Source organism: Manacus candei, unplaced genomic scaffold, assembly GCF_025592945.1.
Source record: "Manacus candei isolate 608988 ecotype Guabito, Panama unplaced genomic scaffold, ASM2559294v1 h1tg000153l, whole genome shotgun sequence".
NCBI classification, from domain to species: Eukaryota; Metazoa; Chordata; class Aves; order Passeriformes; family Pipridae; genus Manacus; species Manacus candei.
The window spans coordinates 3,844,520-3,852,355 of NW_026138201.1; positions in this window are offsets into that span (position 1 = coordinate 3,844,520).

Below are 7,836 nucleotides of genomic sequence, written 5' to 3' on the forward strand. Positions count from 1 at the left end.
TCAGGGTCCTTCCCTAAAAATATAAATGGGAAGACTGAACTAATTTGGTATCTCAGTGTGATATTCCCCAGCCAGGGTAACCTTGTAATCCAAACTAATGTGCGTTTTTTAGGTACTAAACCCCCCCAAGATTGCAGTTTAATTGGGCTGGCTCTGGAGAGGAGGTGCCTGCAGGCTGGACCAGGGAGAGGCTGTTGAGCGCATGGATATGATCCTTAGGGAATCGTGTGGCAGGGAGGTGTGGTAAGTGATAAAGCAGGTGTCAACAGGCTCTGAAAGCCTGCTGAGTTACCAGGGTTGGACTTGAGATTTGTTACTGAGGACATAAGGAATTAAAGAAAAAAAAAACCTTGATGGGAGACGAGTTCTGACAAGCAGTTTATTATTTGGACAACCAGTTCCTGTGTTGACAGGAAAACAGGAGAGAATTCCTTTCAGAGTGTTACCAGTCAAGTTCAGTGCTGTTGTGTGGGTCTAATGCAGAGTTGAAGTCCGGGTTTCTTTCCCTTGGTGCTTTGTAGTTCTGGACTTTCTTTGGGTCTTAACTCTTTTTGGAATATTGGAAAATTTGGTTTACTCACAAGCACAAAAGGCTGAAGTCAATCATTTGAGTGATTGCTCCCAGCAGTGTGTTCCTGCTCATGAGCCAGACTGAAAGGAATATTCTTGCGTAAGTGATGCTGCTTCTCCTCAGATCTTTCTTGCTTAGTCTTTTGCTTCCTTTCTGTGGGTTGACATATGTCATGTAAATTCATAACATGTCCTGGAATCCCAGGAAGTAATCAGCAGCTGGAAAGCTTTTTGTGCCACTCAGAACTTGTCTGAAAATTATGATTTTATTCCCCATTCCTGATGAGGATTATTTTGTTCTGTGCAAATAGGGGGGTCAAGAAGATACTTGAGGTTATAGGATCTTGCAGGTTAAAAGATACAAAATTATGTTTCAGAGTAGAAGATGCAAGAAAAAAACCCAAGTGGAGTGCTGAATGAGCTGGGGAAATACATCCTTTGGGAGTAGACAGTTTTAGTGGTGCAGATCCTCTGGTCCTGTTGAGCTGCTGCCTGATCTATTAAAGGATAAGTTCACATACTTTTTATTCTTCATTTGTTTTCATGTCAAAACCTCTGCAAATAATCACACAGTCTTTGGAAATCACAGGAAGTTTTGTGGTAAAGATCTCCCCTAGCTGCTTATTTCATGGTGCTGAGACTATCTGGGAGGTGTTTTCTTCCCTGAAATTTGCAGATTACAAGTGTACGTGACCCAACATCACTAACGTGTCCTAGAACACTCAGGGAACTTTGGCACAAGGGAAAGTCACATAATTAATGAGCTTCTGGGTTAATGTTAATGGGTAACAATGAAGTATTTAATTGTTCTTCTTGAAGGGGCTGTAAAGTGAGCAGAAACCTTTGATTTATACAAATAATTTTGATTTACCAGATCTTTAAGAATAGTCTTATTTTTTTTCTCTAAAAACAGTTGCAGTAGCAAATAATGTTTCGTTATCATTGAAGAAATGATAAATCTCTAAAAAAAAAAAAGGGAGGATGAAAAAGAAAAAAGAAACCAAAACAACCATGTATTTAGTTTCCTGTGGTATTTTTTATATATTTTGTATCCAAGTTCTGTCAGGAACTTGAAGTTTGCAGTACAGAAATATGTGTTTTGTATTTCAGAAGTCAGAAGTCGTTATTCCAGGGTTCTTCCACTGGCTTTGGTAGTGAGCCATGGGAAATACTCCTGTGTTGTGAGAGTTTGCAGATAAGCAGAAAAATCAAATGGAGTGAAACTCCAGAGGGAGTTGCAGGGAAAATACACGTTTTTCACCCCCAAAAAATGGACACACACACAGAGTCAGGACAACTAGTTATATAAATAATGTAAAATACAATTCTCTGCCATGCTGCAAGCAAGATGCTTGCATGAGTGGGGCTGTGGAATGCTGCTTCCCTCAGTTCCATTGGGATAAAGCACAGAAGCATGGACTGTTTGTTCTCTCTCTCCATCTTTGCTGCATTTAAACCAAATATTTACTAATTCTGGTAAGCTTTCTTATCATGGTCATTTTATGGTGTTTCAGGATTCCTGACAGCAGCCTGAGGGGAAAATAGCTCCAAGTGGATTATTTTCCTGGTTAGGCTGGTGTGCAACTGCTGCCCTTCTCAGACAGTCACTGAATAATCAAACCCATTTCAAAATTGTGGATTTTAGGTTTCCATGGATTATCTAAACAGAATTTGAAGCTTCACCTTATCAGTCTAGAAGGAATTGGGACAGTGCTGAGTGGAGCTTGTGCTGCTGGAATGACTTGTCAGGAACTGTAGTGACTGGACAAGGAGGAATGGCTTCAAACTGACAGAGAGTAGGTTTAGATTGGATATTGGGAAGAAATTCTTCCCTGGGAGGGTGGCGAGGCCCTGGCACAGGTTGCCCAGAGAAGCTGTGGCTGCCCCATCCCTGGAAGTGTCCAAGGTCAGGCTGGACAGGGCTTGGAGCAACCTCGGATAGTGGAAGGTGTCCCTGCCCATGGCAGGGGGGTTGGAACTGGATGATTTTTAAGGTACCTTCCAGTCCAAACTATTCTATGATTCTTATAGGGAGCAAGTCTTCCAAATTAGGGGTTGAGACACTTCCAGTCTTGACAACTGTCCCACTGAAATACAAAGTTGTTCAGGTATTTTTAGAACAAGGAATCTGGCAGATGCAACTTAGAGTCCAGTAGTTTCCATTTTTATGACAGGAAGCTTTTCCTGGGGCAGAAGTTCTAACTTGTTCCAGTAGTCCTAATTCAGTCCATTAGACATCTCTGAATGTGGCACTTAGGGACCTAAACAACTTACCATTAAACAACTTGGGAAAAGTCTCCCAAGCCTTCAAATAGCTGTAATGGAGACTGAGCTTTTGTTTCTTCTGAAAGTTGAGCTCCACTGAGAACGAAGACCAGAATTTATAGGATTTTTATTTAGTGTGTCCCAAATGAACTTTAATGTTGTAATTGATTAACAGTAGCAAAAGCTGAGTGCAAACGTGACTCCACTGCAGTCAGTAAGAATCTTTTCCTTCAGTGTGGCCAAGATCAATATTAAGAATAATTGCAAGGTGACTGTTGAAACTGAAGTTCTAGTCTGAAAAATGGGCTGGGTATAAATCCTCCCTGCAGACAGGCTGTATTTTTTTATTTTGTTCTTCCTCTGCAGTTGCCATTACGCTGATTTATGGGCATTTTGATCTATAAATCAATACATATTTAATTAGCACAGGCTGCAAATGATTGTATCACTTATAGACACATGAATGCATCTCTTAATAAGCCCAAACTTAGCTTTTTAGGAACTGATAAATTTAAGTCATGTCCACCTGTTAATAGCTAAGAAACAAAGCACCATCAGCACACCAGTGAGTCCCAGAAATAATCTAGTTACAGTAGCAAAGCCCATAAGACAAACCTTAATTGGCTTGTCTTCCATCGGATCCAGCTTGGGATTCTCCACACAGCACTCTGAGTGTGATGTAAACACAGCCTAAAAGCTTAATCTGGCAGATATTTTAACCCAAGTAGGTTTCTTCACTTGTCTAGCTCTGTTTAGAATTATCCATGTGTTTAAATAAATATTTGCACTTGGAGTGTACAAGGTAGAATTAAACTCCACAATTAAATTGCTTTTCTGGTTGGTGGTTAAGTCGAGGCTCATGGCAGCACAGCCACTGGAATTCTGCACTGGAAGGAAAAAAGAGGCAAAATAAGAAAAACAGGCAAAAAAATTAATCATTTTTTAGCAAATGTTGGCAGCATCTTAATTGGATTGAAATATTTGTAAAATTATAGTGAAAAATTAATAGAAGTGATCTGCACCTCAATTTTACACCTAATTTGATTTTTAGTGCAACAGTTTCAGCTGAAATATTTCTCAAAGAAACACATAGAATTAGAAAAATATTAATAACATTTTCTTGAGAATATATGTCAGTAGACACTAATGAATTGCTGAGTTCTTCTTACATCAGAGACAACACTTGGGAGTTCAAGCTGAAATTCCAGGACAAATGTTAATGATGAGCTGAGCAGAGCTCTTACAGTGGAAATAGGAAACTTGGCTGAAGAGCAAAGCCTGGATAAACAGGTGAATTCAGCCATCCTTTAGCTTAAGCAAAGCCACACAGAAACAGCTGCAAACTTTACTGAGCAGATGTGACTTCCCTTTTGTCACCTTGGAACATCACTTCCAAGTTTTTAACTTTGCCTGTTGGTTCTCAATGCTACTCTTAAGCTTGCTTTGAATTTTTAGCAATTAACTTCTTTTCCTAAAGCCGACAAACTGAAATGAGAATGTCTTCTAGTCCTGCCTGTTGAAACTGGGTGTGTAGGGGAATAAGGGAAGGATTCCTGGGGCCAGGAGACCGAAGAAGGGATCACACTTGTGTTCCCAAGAAGGAATGAGTCTCTCCTGAAATAACATTACTCAAGGTGAAAACTGATCATTCACTAGTCAAATTGGGGTTTTTTTCCCAAAAGGTGAGATCTTTATGTACACGCGAATTGTAAGGAAAACTAAGACTAATTGTGGGTTGGGATTTGACTGACAAATCTGAGTGTAGCTCTGCACGTTCCTCCAGCCTTTCTGTGGGAAAGCAGTGAGTTTAGTACTCTTGCTTGGCTTGTATTTTCCAAGTGTGTAATAGAGTGAGGTGCTGCCTCTGGCTGCACTTCCATGAGAAGTGAGGGCCCACTCCTCTCAGGCTTCAGAATTCCCTGTGTTTTTCCATATGCAGCAAGTCTTGGGGTAAAGATGGCTCCAGGTAAAAACACACACACTCAACAAGACTGATGCTTTCATATTTGGGTGTCATGTGCTACCCCCAGTCTCACCATGTGTTGTAATGGGGGTAACTCAGTGTCTCACTTCATCTGCCTTCTGAAATAAAGGAGGATTCCAATAGGATTTTACTTAGTCTTCATAATGAGAAACCTGGAGTGAGACCGACTTAATCTACAGAATCTCATTATCCGGGTTTGCATTTGGGGTTATTTGTCAGTGCTGTGGCAGAATTACATCCCTTAAATGAGTTTAATGCTGAGAAGAGGAATTAGACCATCCAATCTGAAATCCTGCTAAGACATCATGGGTGTCCCTGCTGTTTGGAGCTCACCAAATCCCAATTCTGTGGGGTTTTTATCTGTAGTTTTAGGAAGGGAGGTCTTTTTTTTTCTTAATCTTTTGCTAATGCTAAAATAATCTGTATTAATGATGTTACCAATGAAGTTTGTCTACTCTAAGGACTGGTGCAATGTAGACTAAATGTGATACTTGTAGATATAAGTTTGCATAGGTTTAGATACTGTGCAACTTCAAACATTACCCCCAAACCTCCATTTTAGTGTTTTTACTGAAGTAGAAACTTGGATATAGACATTGTCCAAGTTCGTGTTAAAAGACCCTAGTCCATGGATTTTTTCATGCTGTGCTCTTGGCACACCTCAGCCTGGATGCAGAGATACTTCCTGAGCCTGAGAGGATCCATTAAATTCCCCCTCAGTTCCCTTGGCTGGTTTGCCAAGTTTCCAGACCGAGGTTATAGCGTTGCAACGTTGGTTTGTAGTATGGAAATGCTCATCCCTCAGGTACTGGAGTAGCCCTACTTTTGACCCTGATTCCTGTAGTAAATTTGTAGTAGAGGTGTTTGTAATTCCTGGTCCTGAGAGCCTCCAGGTGAAGGGTGATCCCTGCCACTGGTGCTTGTGAGAGCAGGCAGGAGAGAGAAAATGTTGAGCTGGGACAAAACAAGCTTGGAAGGGTTTTATTCTATCTTCCCTCACATACACAAGGATACTGAAGTCAACAATTGTGCATTTTAAACAACCAGCCTGGTTCTTGGGATCTCTGTGTTTGGTTTTGCAGCTTTGCTCCAGGCAACCTTTGGACTTCCCTTGATACTGTTGTCTCTGTTTCCCACCTGGGAAAACATGGCTCAAAGCACTCCACACTTCAAAGGCAGGGAATAACCGCTTTACTGTTACAGTAAGAACAGTCATAAAGTGCACAAGGCAGAGGGAAGGCTTCTCCTACCTGGGAAGGCTGCACAGATGGAGAGTTAATAATTACCAAATGTCATTATTGCCAAGCTGAGGCCGTGTCTGTGAGCAATGCGCAGAGCAGACAATTAATGCTATAAGGAAATCAGTGTTGTAGCTTGGACTGGAGCTCAGGTACAGGATGGAAAATTCCTGCCAATTCGCTAATGAATTAGCGCACCGTTAGGATAAAACCAAGATGAGGAATATCAGAGAATTCAAGGCCTGGGGAAGTTTGTTGCCTCCTGCTCTTGGCTCTCCTTGCCTGATAAGGAATGCTGCTGCAGCCTTGAAGTGATGATTTTGTTGGGAGTTCTTCTTGAAAAGCAGAATAAGCACCATGAGCCAAACTTGAGTTTGAGAAGCTGAACTTGCAAGCAGTGACACCACTTTTTCAGCTTGATTAATTAAAATTTAATCAATAGCTGGGACACAGCTGCTGACTAGAAAACCAGCATATGGAGCTGATCTGTGAGTGTCTGAAGAAAATAAGAACTTGTGCTCACATTAGCCTTCCACTGCTGTTACATCAATAGCTGTTTATATTTAAATCTCATCAGATTGACAGTGAGTCTGAGTTCTTACTGTGACTTAACTTTGGAAGGTTTTTGGAGAAAATGGCATGTGCTATCTATAGGATTTCCTGCCTCACAATAGCCCACCCAGCTGCCTTCTCTATAGCTGAGCTGAGTATTCCTCCCCAAGTACTGATGCACAGAAGTTCTGCAGTGCAGCACACTGTCAATGGCAGCTGTAGATTTGCTATTTCTCCAGTGGAAATGGATATTATTCCCTAAGGCTGAGAGAGGTTTGAAATCCCTGAGAGAAGGTTGTGTATAGGGATACCTGAATCCACACTTTTCTCAGTCAGATGTAACTAACCTCTGGTTTGCTTCTGCCCTTGGTGATCACAGGATGGTTGGGGTTGGAAGGGACCTCTGGAGATCACCTGTTCCAACCCCCCTGCTCAGGCAGGGTCACCGGGAGCAGGTTGCACAGGATCACACCCAGGAGAGTTTTGAATCTCTCTAGAGAAGGAGAGGTTCCTTCCTCTCTGGGCAGCCTTTTCCAGTGCTCTGCCACCCTCACAGTACTTTTCCTTCACTTCCTCTGTTCCAGTTTGTGCCCATTGCCCCTTGTCTTGTCACTGGAGAACACTGGAAGGAGTCTGGCTGCATCTTGTTGAGACCCAGTGGAAAGAATTTCATCCCATCCTCTTGACATTCACTTTTAAGATATTTCTGTGTATTGGTAGGATCCCCTCTCAGTTGTTTCTCCTCCATTTTTCATCATCAGATATCACTGCCAGGTTAACTTCGAGATTTATCTTGGATTAAGGGATTCTATAAAAAAATAAAAATACCACCTTTAGTTTAAAGAGATTCCCAAAATCAAGACTTGCAGTGCCTTGTTCACTGACAGTTACTGAGCTGAGCAGTGCTGCCCTTGGAAGAGTCACCCAGAACATTCCTACCGCAGAGAGAACACAGATGAGGCTGGATAGTGGTCCTGATTACCAGAGAGTAGATGGGAACAGAAGATTCCCCATCTTGTGTGTGTATCAGAGGCTGGGAATGTGCAAGGAACCCCAGTGGCTCATAGTGGGATCCTCTCTGGATCCTGCACCAGCTCCCCGGCTTGCAGAGCCCCCCAAAATCACAGCAATGGCATTGTCTTTCTCAGCATCTGGCCTGGGATGTCACCAAGGGCAATCTTGGGTTTAACTGACAGATAGAGATGACCAAGGAGACAGGTAAATCCC